Genomic DNA, 15,358 nt, shown 5'->3' on the forward strand with positions numbered 1-15,358 from the left:
CCTCGTTCCCCAATTCTTGCTTTGCCCTCAGTGGAAAAAACAATTAAGGCTCTCAAAGAGAAATGAGAAAAAGTTTTTTCCGCTCAGGGCCGGATTAACCATTAAGCAAAATAGTAAGGATGTGCTTAGTGCATCAAGAGAAAAGGGGCACCACAAAAAGTTATCGAATTGTATTTTTTTCCCAACATCAACTATTCGGTAGAAAATCCTCAGATCATATTGAAAATTAAAGTATCTTTAAATTCCTCTTTGACACAAGATGAAAGGCATATGCTAAGGCCGCAGCTGCAATATTTAAATCTCAAATCTAGAAGAACTAATAATATTGCAAACAAGAGTTCGCTTTAAGCTGAGTTTTTGAAAGATGTAGCAAAAATTTCACAAAGTAAGCCCAGAGTATTTTTATCAACATCATAAACTCCAAAGGCTTACACAGAGAAGGGATCCTTCTCCTTTAAAGATGTTTGAAAAATTCAAGATATTGCCTTACGGGAGGCCTGTAAGACAAAGTGTTTTTTCCGAGACACTCAACCCCCCCCCCCCCTCCCCAGCTAAAAATACCTACCGTTTAATTTGCCACTTATTCTCTCGAAAATTATACGCAGATCTAATGGTCATGAGGATCTAATGTCTCTGCACCTAAGGTCTGGAGGCGTGCCTGGGTGTTCCTATGCATTCAGAAGGCATAGAGTAAGCCAAGTTTCAACAGAATAAGGATGTTAGATCTTAGAACAAGAAGATCTTTATAGATAATAAGATAGATTAAGTGTTTGAATTGTGTATTTAACTTTTTTTTATGGTTTTGTTGTATATATTAAAATAATGGATGCCGATTCTTTCCCCCACCAAATATATAAACTCGGGCAAATATTTTTCATGTCTGAAACTGTTGAGATGCACTGGGCCCCTTAGGGTAAGGGCGGGAGTGCCATCAAAAAGAATGGGCTTACCCTGGCACGGCTCGGGGTTCCAAGAGAAGAGGAGCCTCACAAAAATTAGATCTGGTTGAAACTTTCGATAATTTGCCTAATAGGACCTCAGAAAAATCACTTTGCCTGGGGCCCGTCAAAGATCCTAGCACAGGCAGTGTTGGGGGTTGTGTGGGGCCTCTCATACACTTATATATTATGCGGGCTCTCATACTTTTTCCACCCCCGGCACCTCTTTTCCTAATCAATGCTTATCTGCGGCTCCCCAGAGCAGTTTAACAGAGTCTCTACAGAAAACCTTTGCAGGGTGCCGTGGCACACGGTTTGAGAACCCTGCATTATGTATTATGTATCACTTTCTGTTTTCAATGTAAGCTTCCCCAATATTCTGAAACACTATACTCAAATGTCCCTGAGCTTTACTGTGTGGTTATGGTTGTCAATTTAAATTATCTGAGAACTTGAAACGTGAATCCAACTAAATCAACAAAATCCAATCATTGATTAAAAACTAAAATACATACGATAGAATTATTCAATTTCAGAATACTCATTAGCATGGTTTTAAAGAATTGATGATCAAAACCATCATTAATTAATGATTAAACCCATTTTCCACCACTTTATCGGTTTGTAATAGAATCTCAGTTTTATGTGAACATTATGAGGGGGCACATAGCATCTGTCCCAGAGCTATTTTGAATTCATTACCTTCAAAAAACATTTGAAATTAACAGAAATTGAAAAATATAGCACATAAGGATATTTTCTTTCAATATTTTAATTTATTCAAAGAAATAATTTTAATTCTTTGTCTTTAGAGCATCATGGGCACCAGGGACAATCGATTTTTCTTACTCAAATTTCAAATTCTCAAATTTTTACTTTTTCTCATTTTTGTGAGGCCCGCATTCTGTTGAAGTCCCCGGGCCATGCCAGGGTGGGCCCATGCATTAAGCGTAGCCGGTCAATTTGTCTCACTCAACTCGTCGCGCATCAGCATCAATTTGTTGTGGTAAAATTTGTCGCAATGGCGATTTGTCGTGGTACAAATTCATCGCACTGCCAATCCGTTGCAGTACAAAATCGTTGCAGTGCCAATTCATCAGCAGCTTAAAATATTTCATATCTTCAAAAAAGGGTGGTTGATGACGTAAGCAACCTTCAAACCCCCTCCCCCCCCTGTCATCAGAAGTCAACAAATCCGAAACCCCCCCCCCTTCGATGCTGACATAATACTTGAATGACCCCTTAGGGAAATTGTGCTGGGGGGGGGGGGGAAAGGCATTGATCCTAATTTACCATCTTGGTGTGTTTGTGAACACTCCTCGCTGTGGCTTATACCGTGAAAATTGAATTTTGAAAATTTATCATCTTGGTGTGTTGCCCCCAACGCCCCTCGCTGCGAGAAATAGAGATCCCGCCAGAAAGCGGGAAGTGTGGCTTATACCATGAAAACTGTATTTTGAAAATTTATTTGATAGACGTACTGACTGCTTGACAAATTTGTACCACGACAAACTGATTCTGCGACAAATTTGTACCGTGACGAACTGACTCTGCGACAAATTTGTACCGTGACGAACTGACTCTGCGACAAATTTGTACTGCGATGAGTTTGTAGCACAACAAATTGTGATGCGCCAAGTTGAGCTCGACGAATTGACCTAGACCCTGCATTAAGACAGCACTGGTCTTGGGGCGTAGCTGGTCAATTTGTCACACTCAACTTGTCGCACGTCAGTTTGTCGCTGTACAAATTCTTCGCAGTACAAGTTTGTTGCAGTGTCAATTCGTCGCATTAAAAGTTTGTTGCAGCTCTAATTCATCATGGTACAAATTTGTCGCAGCTCCAATCCATAGCTGTACAAGTTCACCGCCGTGTCAATTCGTCTAACCGTCACTGTACATGTTCCACGCGAGCTTGTATGTAGGTTTTTGTTTTACACGTGAAATAAAAAACATGAACAAAAGTATACATGCAGTTAACGGAAAAGTCATCGAAATTAAAATTACAATATCAATTACATTTAAAAATTTAACTGCATATATAATTATATTTGAATAAATAATAAATAAATTTAATTATATTTGAATAAATAATAAATAAATTTAATTATATTTGAAAATTCACTTATAAAAATTTGAAATGTTAAATACTTGATTTCTGCTGTGATAAAATTTCAGTGTCTCCATAAGGACCTGAAATATATAATTAAATAATAATTGTGACAATTGGTGAGGTGTATACGAAGCAACGAACATGAAGCATTCCTTTATTTTGCATTAATCTGCGAAACACACAACCCTTCGTCATGAAGGTTAAAATCGAACTCCTCAAGAATGTCTTCATCTCTCGGTACAACTTAAATTTCACGTGTCTCGTGAATAAAAGTATTGCTGTACATCCTTGTTAACAGCTTGCCTGTTACATAATTCAATTAAATTAATATTTAATTTTCACCGTATAAGCTGCACGCTTTTTCCAGCTTTTGTTGGGATTTCTATTTTTCACAGTGAAGGGAGTTGGACACGGATCAAGGGTAGAAATGTATGAATGACGATTCAATGAAGTGTTCATATTGCCCACAGGATGAGCACCGGCAAAGACCATGTAATCACAAATAAGAACGATGACTATGGGTCAGTCACATAGATATAATATAACCATTAATCTTATGTTTATAATCAATCGCATATCTTTGGCTGGCTTGTTTGAATATTTTCACATAGTTTTCATTAGCGTCTAAGTTTTTGTTACAAGGTTGGTGTGCTTGGGCTACATTTTTCTGTTGGCAAAAACATGGAATATTGCAAAACCGAACGTGGAAATGATATGTTGGTTTGCGTGTGTGTTTAAAAGTTTTCCCCCCATAATTCATGTTCCGAAATTAGAAAAACTTTGAATGAATTAGCCTATTATCAATTTTCTTTATTTGAGTTTTTTGTTGTATCTTAAAGAGAGATACAGATTATACGGATGACAAAAAATAATGTAGTACTTTTTAAAATTAAATTGTTTGAATTCAATTTAAATTGCAATAAAATTGAAATCTTCTACGTATCTTTAAAAAAAAGAAAATTATTTTAGTTCAAAATACCATCACTTATTATTCTATAAATCATCATCGGGTTTTTGCTGCGATATCAAGTTATATAAGTGTTCAAATAAAATGATACTCAAAGCACTGAAAATAAATAAAGGTTTAGATATTGTGGAGTGTTTTTATATGTACAATACAAATTGTTTTTAAAATTAAAATTATCCTAATAAATGTAGGCTATAATCAGAGACGGATTTATAGTTTTCCCACCTGTGGGCTATTCAAACCTTGCCTCCCTTCTTCCTTTCTAATTCATGTTCTTGATCACCAATTACTCAATTTTGGTTACGCCCTTTCACTTGAACTTGTCATCTACCGATAAAGCCTGCATACCCTCTCCCCACCCAGTAAATATACCTCTGAATATCATTTTATATTGTCTGTTAATGTTAATTCACTTGTGTTGTAAGAAGAAATTTTTAGTAATTGTTGACTGGACCCGCATGAGTGTATTGTACATGAAGTTACTTACAATGGGCTAATTAATAGTGTGATTTCATTCTTTTTGCTTTAGAGTTGAAGAAAAAAAATCAAAAATCGATTGACATTTTCAATGGTGTCAGAAATAGGGGTGCTGTGAGTGCCCAGGGTACTTTATGAAATGGGTATGAGCATCCAGGAAAATGATTCAGAAATCAAAATTTCCTACTTCAAGATCAAGACAAGTTCCAAAACTTCTGGCATCCTTGGCCAGTCAAAGGTGCTGACATGAAGGAAACATTGGGGGGGGGGGCTGAAAATCGCCATTCATTCCGTTTATAAGGGACTCAAACCCGTACTCAGGAGACTAAATGGTGCATTGCATTGTATACTCATGAGTTATTGGAGTTGGGGAGGGGGACTCAAATGGCATCAGCCCCCAGTTTCTGGTGCTTATGGTCGGAGTGTTTGAATATTATTTCAGTGTGATAATACAAAGTGATTTGAAATGTACATTGCATTGCAAAAAAAGAATTTGAAAATAATACTTTTTGCAGCTGTTACACAGGAAACTTAGATACATTGTCATAAAAAATTCCTTTAAGATATATTCTTTGCATGGAAACATTTAATAGTGAATTATGGAAATCATTTGCTGGGGGGCCACATTGATCGCAATTTATTATCTCATATTTAATTTATTTTAATTTAATATATTTAATTTATTATTAATGGAAATCCTTACAGAAAGTGGGAAGCGCATCCTATACGATGGAAACTAAATTTTCAAAATTTATTTGATCCCAATTTAATATTTGGGTGAGCTCCCAACGCCCCTCACTGCGAGCAGTGGAAATCCCGACAGAAATGTGGATATGGTAAAAATTAAATTTTAAAAATTTATTGGATCCTAATTTATTATCTTGGTGAACGTTCCAATGTCCCTCGATGACTTCAATGAATACTTTCCTTCATTTGTTAAAAATTAAAACAGATGGGAAAGGGGAACATTTCCAATAAATGAGAAAAAAAATTAGTTCCATTTTTTACGCCAAAACAGCTATTTATAAAATCAAACAAACAAATGAATTTTAAAGTAATTCAAATTTGTTGCGACGAATTGACAATACAGTGACGAAATGAGTCTGCGGAAAATTTGTACTGCAATGAAATGAGCCTGCGACAATTTTGTACCACGATGAAATGAGTCTGCGACAAATTTGTACCGTGACGAGTTTTTAGCATGGCGAATTTACGCTGTGACAAATTGTCCCGCAACAAGTTGAGTGCGACAAATTGATTTAGACCCGTTTGAATGTGACCCTTGGGAAAGGAGGCTTCCAGACGATGCAGCAGGAGGAAAAGAAAGGTTAAAAAATAGACAGATAAATTGATTGAAACCGAAACAAGTACACTCCGAGAGTCATATTTTACTTATCGAGTTCGGGAGCCCAGGCCAAAACATTTTTGACAAAATACTGAATGACTAATAACACCGAGACAAATAAACAATAGCTAAATGAAATGCAGTGAAACCTTGACTGCGAACCAAGAAAAAAAATCGTTGTAGAGGGATTATTGTTATATCGAGATCGAGAATCAACGTTATCATCACACATGCCAGCGACCTCGTTGGGCATTTTGTCTGTTGTGGTGTTGTATTTGTATATGCCCTGAAATTTCTGGTGCTGTTGGCATCTTTTCTGAATCGCGTTGTTAGTACCACCAAAAAAATGCGCTTTTGAGTACTTATTCACCTCAAAAATAATTTAATTGATTAATAAAATTCATTTGGGTGTATTACCCCCATAAAGAACTTAATCGCAATACGCCGTGGCATGGCCCTCACATCCGGTCGCAGGGCATCAGGAATGGAATCTTTGGTGGGGCCCCTAGCCAGACTGATTCTCATGGGCCCTTACATAGTAAATTTACAGCATTAAAAGTAAAAAAAATGACAAGAATGCTCCCGGACTGGAGCCCTGTCAACTCCACCAATGTGGAGAGGGGGGCCATGCAAAGCACCCACATGAAGGGGGGAAAACATTGAAGGGGGCTGAAAGTTGCTGGTCATCCTGAATATACTGGACTCAAGCGCGTATGCAGGAGAGAAAGAATACCATGGCCCCCACATCTTGGTGCAGGGCCCTAGGCTGGAATATTTGTAGGGTCCCCCGAACCAGATTTTTCACGGCGTTTCTATAATGAATTTATAGCATGAAAAATAAAAATGATAATTATCCAAAGGCCCGAGGGCTGGAGCCCTGCCGGCCCTATGTGGGACCATGTGGGAGCCATGGAGGTTACATTGTTTTTCAGAAATTATTGGGGAGAAGGCTCAGTTCCCTCATAAAATGTATTGGGATTTTCTCAAATGGCTCTGTCGGCCCACGGAACGGGAAAAATAAATTTCAAAGAAATTAAGTTTTATTTGAATATCAGTATTTCATCAGTCATTGCAGAAAAATAACATGCTGTGTGTAAAACACTGTGATGTTTCCACAAAAACTTTTGGCCCTGGGCTGCAATTTTGAGAGGACTGCAAATTTTAGGGGAAGAAAAACTATCTTTCGTGGGCATCGATTTTTACACTGATGAGGTGATGTAAAACTACATTTGTTTCAACCCCCAGAACTCGACAGCAATAATCTACACTTTTAGTTATGGGCCGTTATGGTGAATTTATAGCGTGAAAAAACAAAAAATGATGTGAATCGCCCCAAGGCTGGAGTCCTGTCAACCCCACCCTTGTGAGGGTCATGATTGAATAAGGGAAGAATGAAAAATTCACGTTTGTTGTCTGTGCGTTTTGAATTCCCCCCCCCCCCCCCGAAACTATTGCTTGTCTTTAGCCGCCAATAAATAGGCATTTCTCACACCACCATAGGCGGAGATAGACTTGGAAGTCTGAAGGCGGGGGGCATGGTCATTATTGCCGGGGGGATGTGTCTGGATGTGTTCATACTCAACTGCAATGTAAATATTCAAGTTTAAACAATAGTAATTTTAATAGTGATAAATTTATATAATAAAGTATTTTAAATCAACATGTATAAAATATAGTGAACTAGCTATAATTCCCTGCGCTGCCCGGGTTTTCTTCAACGAGGCTGTTTAGATCACGTGATATCTCCCTCTTTCTTTGAGGGACATACAAACCGTGTCTAAGTTAACCAATATGACAACTTCCTGCGCGACTAATGAAATAAACAAATCTAGATTTAAATAAAAATAAATTTCATTTCTACCTTTTTCAAGGGGCGCTAGGTATTTTGATTCCGCCCCCACCCTGAACTTCAAGTTATCCATCTGCCTGTTTCAGCTTCCAAAAATGCTTAGTTAAAGCTGTGGAATTTCTTTGATGTACTTTACGAACCCATGATTAATTTTAAAACATCCTAAACTACATGAATTTATGGAGTTGAATATTAAAAGACAGTACAGAAACATTAATTTTCATGCTTGAGGAGGTTGAAATCAATGTTATTGCATGAATGTATAAGTCAAAAGTAGGTCCAGCTTAATTACTTCATATTTAATCTCCTGGGCTTCGTATATCCCTAAGCGAACTCAATTTTTCAAAAATCGCGAATTTATACAATTTTTAAAATTATTGATGTGACAGAAAACCCCACCAATATTTCCACATTTCTACAGTAAAATCAGCAATTTTAACACTGCTTTCTATGAGAATCATCCTTTTCCTGACCCTCAAAGGGATGCTGATGATGATTATGACGTCTATCCAAGAAGCCTCATTACTAAGAGTATTGAAAATGTGGCAAACCATTATAAAGGCATAAATTACTATTATGCGTATACATTATACTAACAGGATTAAAGAAGTGACAAACCGTTGTAAAGGCATATACACGTCTGAAATGCATTGCTAGGAAACCACGGTAACCAAAGTAAACGTTCTGAAAGTGATTGTTGAGGCTCAAAAACCATTGTTGCCCGAACGTTTTTTTGCCCATTTGGGGCACTTGCCCTGCTCTGACGAAATTTAAAGTAGCCTATCGTTCAAGTCGGGTCCCATTTGGTATATATGTAAAATTTGGCGACGATCGGTCTAAAATATACACACACACACACACACACAGAAAATCAATTTTATATATATAGATATGTACAACATGTACAAATATACACTGGTGAAATAAATTAAGGGAATTTGCATATTTTATGGAATTTCATGAAAAGAACTGACCTGAATGTAAAACCACTGCTTCTAGACAAAAATGCAAATCTTGTACGTCAAATACGCAAGCGTACATGTGTGCATAGGCGGAGCCAGTAGAGAAACAGGCTTTATAAGCTCGCGGAAGTTAAGATGCATTTCGTTTGCTAGCACACCTGAGCGAATTTTTTGGTGTTATTTTGAAGCAATCGGTTAATTTCAAATTGTAACAGTAAAAATGAGTAACCACCAACGTTTAGATTATGGAATGAGGTGGCGAATTGTGGGGAGGCTAGAAGCAGGCCAAATCTCAAGTCCAGATTTGTAGAGAGTTCAATTTAACGCCCAGCGTCGTGTGTAACTTATAGAAACAGTTCTAGGATACCGGATCCATCGAGAGAAAGCCTGGGCAAGGTCGTCCAAGAACCACGACGGCCAGAGAAGATCGCTATTTGTCGATTATAGCGAGGCGTAACAGGAGTGCTACAGCTTCTCAGCTCTCTCGTGACTTGTATGCAACCACAGGAACCCGTGTATCAAGGGGGAATGTTTCCAAAAGACTTCACGAGAGAGGGTTGTTTGCAAGAAGACCTGCTGTTTGCGTCCCGCTCACTTCTACAGACAGGAGAATCCGTTTATCATGGTGCAGAGAGCATAGGGAATGGAGTATGGATCAATGGGCGACCGTTCTCTTCACTGATGAGTCCCGGTTCAGCAGCCTAAGCAGCACAGATTCTCACCGTACATTCATATGTAGAGAACCAGGGACCCGCTACCTACCCTCCAATCAGGGTTGGCAGGTTTTTGACACAAGGCAGTTTTTGACGGTTTAAACCGCAGTTTAAACTGTCACGTCAAAAACCTTTGTCAAAAACCTCAAATATTGCTTTTCGATATAAAAATTCCCAATGAAAATGCACACGTTAATTGCATGTAATGTTTAAAGTGACTATGTTATACAAAGAATAAATATTTAATAAGATTCTAAAATAATTTTCTACTCCCGACAGAATTATTTTGGACAATATATGGTTTTTTTTTCTTATAAAATTTGAATAAAGCATAACATGAACATTGAAGGGAAAACTGTGGAACGATTTGACATTCTTTGATTCAAGATGATTCTTGACCTTCCAAAATTTCTTCAACTGCTTATATATATGCATTGATATAAACTATCTGCTGTACTCTTTTTACAACAGATAAGTGTTTAAAAAAGTTTATTACATCATGTATGTAATGTTGATTTCTGTTATTATTAAATTATCTAGATAACCACTGATACTTAAAACAACACTCTTATTGCACATAACATTTGAAATATATCTAGCGATCAAAATACTAAATTGTAGGACTAAAATGTCATTTAATTTGGCAATGCTAGCTTGTATGTCAAACTTAGTTATTCTTACTTTTGCACTATGATATGGTACATTTACTAGTATTTATAATGCAATGGTTTTCCAATTGAAGCTGTATTCAAACATGCAAAACAAATGCTTTGGGTATCAAGTCTTGTCAGCTCTGCTTTGGTTGAAAATACTCTTTAAAGCTGTGTGAATTTATACACCCTGATCTAAGAAATTTTTAGGAGAAAATAAATGAGTTTAGTTAGTGCATTAACAGATGCAGCGTTAGAAATTTTATATGTTTTATTTTATATATTTTTTCAAAATATATATTTTTCCTCAGTAATTATAATTCTGAATATAAAACCCTTTAATCTAAATAAAAGTAAGTATTTTGTTATTTAACATATCTATCAAGTTAACAAAAACTATTTGACATCATTGACAGCAAGATTTTGATAGTTTTAATACCGAGTTAGTTTCTGGGGTCAAAAACCTAACCCTGATACACTATCATACATATTTTGAATAAGCAGCTCTAATCCACTTAACAAATTGAACACAGGTAATGAGTAGCTTAGATAAATAAACCATAAAATTATGTTTTATATGTTCTAGACTCTTATGTTGAAGAATTCAAAATTGCAAATTATAATTAACATTTTGTTTTAATTATTGTAATAAATTAATGTTTAAAAATAAAACATTGTAATATGCCAAAAAGTAAGTTTTTCATCATGTTGTATACCTATTATGTTCAAAACATTATCAAAAGGCATTCATTTAGGTTGTTGACGGTTTTCGACAGTTTTTGATGGTTTAAACCAGTTTTTGACAGTTTAAACCAGTTTTTGATGCTTGTCATGTGAAAAACCAGTTTTTGACGTCAAAAACCCAACCCTGCCTCCAATGTCCGCGAAATCTACCATTATGGCGTAGTAGGTTTAATGGTCTGGGCAGGAACCATGTTAGATGGCTACACACCTCTCCATGTCTTTGAAAGAGGCACTGTGACTGGTGTGAGGTATAGGGATGAGGTCTTGGAGCCCTATGCTCACCTTTTCAGGGGTGCAGTTGGCCCTGAGTTCATTTTAATGGACGATCACGCAAGGCCACATAGAGCTCTTCTGCTCGACGATTTTCTAGAGAGTGAGGATATTCGCGCCGGATGGATTGGCCAGCCAGATCTCTAGACCTTAACCCTGTAGAGCACGTCTGGGATGCTCTGGGGAGGGCAATTGTAACTCGCAACTCCCCCTCCGGGAACCATCCAGGGAATGAAAACAGAGCGTTGCTGAATGAGTGGGACCAATTGCCACAGGAAATGATAAACTGCCTTATTTCAAGTATGAAGTAACGCTGCGAGACCTGTATATCTGTAAGAGGGGACCATACCCCCTATTAACCCATTTTTTTTGTTTATTCTGCAACCGCTGTTTCATACCTTCCGACTCCAACGAGTGTTGCACACGATTATACGTGTGTATTACAATTATTGAATGGTTATTTGTTTTGTATTGTATGTACATATCAAATTTCATTAAAATCGGTACAGTAGTTCTAGAGATGATTGACCAAGTCTGCAAATTCTCTTAATTTTTTACACCAGTGTATATACACACATGATATAAACACTTTGGTATTTTGCTCTATCTACCATGTTTATTAAACACGCTCGAAAGAACAAAAACTGGTGAAAAATTTTAAAATATATAGCAAGTACTAAATATATATTGAACAAAATATAAAAAAAATATCTTTGTATAGTTATTTCAAAGTCTATAAAACAATATTCTTATAGAGGGATTTATCGTAGTAAAAGATATCACTGTATAAAGAGTTTGACATTATACTATGCAATTTTAAACAATATTTGAAAAAATATCATTGCAGAGGTGTTCATCATTACGTGTTGTTGTAGCGAGTTGTTGTACTGTATATATATAGGCTGACAATATTGCCTTGAAAGAAATACGGGAAATTGGGATTCTCAATACGGGACATAGACAATTATCGGCAAAAATGATTCCAAAAGTAAACAGTTGCCAAATATTTGAGAAATTATGTGAACACCAAAATGGTGGGTAATAAAGCATTGTTGCAAATTGAAGTGGATTTAAATGAATTCCGTGAAATTAAACGTTCACACAGACAAATGTGAGAGATTAATATTCTTTTTTATAATTGTAATTATAATAAAATTTATAGCGGGAAAATAATTTCATTTTTTGAAATCAATAATGCATAAAAATTGAAGTAAGCTTCATGTAAAAAACTGGAAAAATAGTGACACTTTCGCTAAAAAGTGGGGGAGGCCAAAAAAACAGAAAAAACTGGGACTGTCCTGGGAAATACGGGACGTATGGTCACCTGATGTATATGCGAACTCAATGGCGTGCACAGGATTTTCTCATTGGGAGGGAGGAATTCAACATTTTTTTCTTCCTGAGATTTCCAATTTTCTTTACTGCAAAAATGCACCTTAATCTCAGTTCCACAAAAAATTCAGAACTCATGGCCTGGCACTAGCTCAAAGCTGCACTGAGAGACCTTTCAAGTGACTTTTCACTAGCATATAGGGCCACTCAATACAGTACAGTAAAATGTTACATTTGTATTTCAAAGAAGTAGAACTATTTTTCAAGGTCACGTGAAGATCATGATAGACGGCAGGAAAAGGGGGAAAAAAGATACAGGAGGTGGCATGACCAGCGCGTCCGTTGAGAAAGCATGGAGATTCAAGGTTGCCAGATGAAGCCAGTGGTCGCTCTATTAAAGGGACCAAGTAAGCCCTAACAAACTGTGGCTTCCTATGAGAAACATCCCCATTTTTAAAAAACATTTAAAAATTTTCTGTTCACTTCAGGAACTTAATTTTTTTTCTCAAATTTTGTGCATATATTTATATAATTGAATGAGAACTTTTACAATTTTAGTTATTTATTTTGAAATATCATGGAACCTTTTACAAAAATAACCGAAATTTACCCTTATCTTGTTCACATATCTTTTCAGCATTTTAATTTTAAATAGATGTAACACCTCAGTGCTGAGAGAGAGACAATGTTTAAAGACACTTGAACAAGCGGTGTTTGAAAAAAATCTGACCTTTTTTGCAAAAAGAGCATTTTAATGCAAAAAATTAGCATATATAATGCCTTTCAGCTGTTTATATTAAAATATTATAGAAATACTTCTAGTCCAGGTAGAACAAAAACTTGAACACAGTCAATTTTGAATTTCAAATTCAATTCAAAACTATGTTTTGTCAAATTTTCGTGCACATACCACTTTAAAAGCAAAGTAATGGGTACAAAATGAAAAGGAAAAAACAGGCCAAGGGATTATTTTCCTAAATACTATAGGCCAGAGATGACTCATTGCAGCTCGTAAAAAAAACATTTTTTCTCAATACTACATTCACATAGCGGAAGGTTCGGATGGGCAGCATATATTTCAGTAACATGTATTCAAGAATATGAGAGTGGAACAGAAGAAGGATGGCGAAATTTGTACAGCCTACTACTTTGAGGCACAGGGGCAGCAGAATGCTGTTTGCCCTGAGGGACAAAAATCCTATCTACGGCCCTGACAGAAGGTGCTCAAGCACCTCAGAATTGATTCAGAAATAAAAATTCCTCATGTAAAGCTTAATACGAAGGCCCATGGGCCTGAAACACTTTCAAAATGTTCCGGATCTATCATGATGAATGAAAAAGGCAAAATAAACAGTTAAAAGAAAAAGTTATGAAAATTGCATTTTATTAGACCTTCGTATTATTTTAATTAATCACATTCCCATAGACATTAATGGGATACATCTAATTTTTTAAATAGAGTGAAGGCACTGAACTTGGTACGAGTTGAGAGTGAAAAGTGACGAGTGAGTCCCCTTTCACAAAAATAAAAATATAACAACCCCTTATATATAAGGATAAGGTTTTATCTTTCCCCATTATCGGATCGTGTAGATTACCTGAAGACGCATTAAACAGTCATGGCTCTTAAATTTATTTAGTTATTAATATTTTAAAAGAATTTGATCTGGCAAAACACATGTTAAGTTTAGGGAAAAGCGGTTTGTTTGGGCTTGCTTGTCAGCCCATAGGGTTGCCACAATGCCTTCAATTTTCGTGCCTGATGCCACCACCTTGTATTATTAACTCCTTGTGGCCATAAGTGGAGATAGACATGAAAGGCTGGGGGAGGGGCATGATGATGCCAATTCATATACATGCATGTACCAGATCAGTTGGCTCCATTATTGATGCTGCCCCCCACATCCTGGAGCAGGGTTTTTAGGCTGGGATCTTTCACAGGCCCCTTTATTTTGAATTTATAGCATCAAAAAGTAAAAAAAAAAAATGGTGAAAATCGTCCCAGGGCTGGAGCCTTGTCAGCCTAGCCCTTGTGGGGGGTCATGCCCCCCCCCATCTCCGCCCATGTACCCACGACACGAAACCTAGCCGAAAATTCCTGTGCATGGAAGACATGGAACAGTGGAAGACTGCTGGGAGTTTCCGCAGCAGGTTTATTGGTGCGACTTATGCGCCGAAACAGCCTCTGTTTAATGGATCAATATTTTCTCGAAATTTGCATGCCATCCTAACCCTTTATGGTCATTATGTAGCATTTTATTTTTTCAATTCAGGCCAAATTTTATAAATGAACTTGGGCCAAAAATTGAGTTCATAATTACTGCGTTTTGGTAGATTTACAATAGTAAACCATTATTTTCTCGGTATTTGAGTATTTTCGAAATTTCACCATGTCTGAAATATAGAATTACTTTTTTGAGTCGAGAGTTTTCAGGATTTTTGGAAATTTTTGACAAAAAATGATGCACTTGATTCCAGTGCAATATTATTCTATTATATAAAGTTCAGGTGGCTAGGATGATAAATTTTCAGCTATAAATATCGGATAATTTTTAGCGCTTCAGCATCCAGAGTAGAGTGTGATTTTTTTTCTTCTGAGGTTGGCAGATCTGCATTCTTTTCTGAAATTCCAGATTTTTGATGTGCATCGGTGGCATCTCTGATTATATAACCATAGGCGTAAAGTTATTGAAAATGTTGGGGGGGGGGGGCTCAGGTCCTATACAACAAAACCTCATTTATACAACGCGACATATAAACAAAGGTTTCAGTCATGCTGCCCAAAGCGCCGTACAAATGTAAAAATCGTATAACTGAAACCTTATGGAAAATGCTCCCCCCCCCCCCACTCTCCTCTTCCGTAAAAAATATCCGTAGAGAAATCTTGAAGTCAAAAATTAAAAACTATTGTTATTTTTAAATCGTATTTCATAAAATTAAAATCAAGAAAATATTTTATTACAAAAAAATTACTCAAAACACAGTGCTAAGATTGAAA

General features: G+C 36.6%; 1 protein-coding gene across 3 annotated transcripts in view; it reads left to right on the plus strand.

Annotated features, from left to right (window-relative positions):
• The window catches only part of LOC149088343 (2-oxoadipate dehydrogenase complex component E1), an 846,788-nt gene that overhangs the window by 737,749 nt on the left and 93,681 nt on the right, over positions 1-15,358 (plus strand). The window lies entirely within an intron of this gene.

This window comes from Pholcus phalangioides, unplaced genomic scaffold (assembly GCF_987345545.1).
Source record: "Pholcus phalangioides strain wild (caught in Gottingen) unplaced genomic scaffold, Ppha-v1.0 ptg000003l_1, whole genome shotgun sequence".
Taxonomy (NCBI): Eukaryota; Metazoa; Arthropoda; class Arachnida; order Araneae; family Pholcidae; genus Pholcus; species Pholcus phalangioides.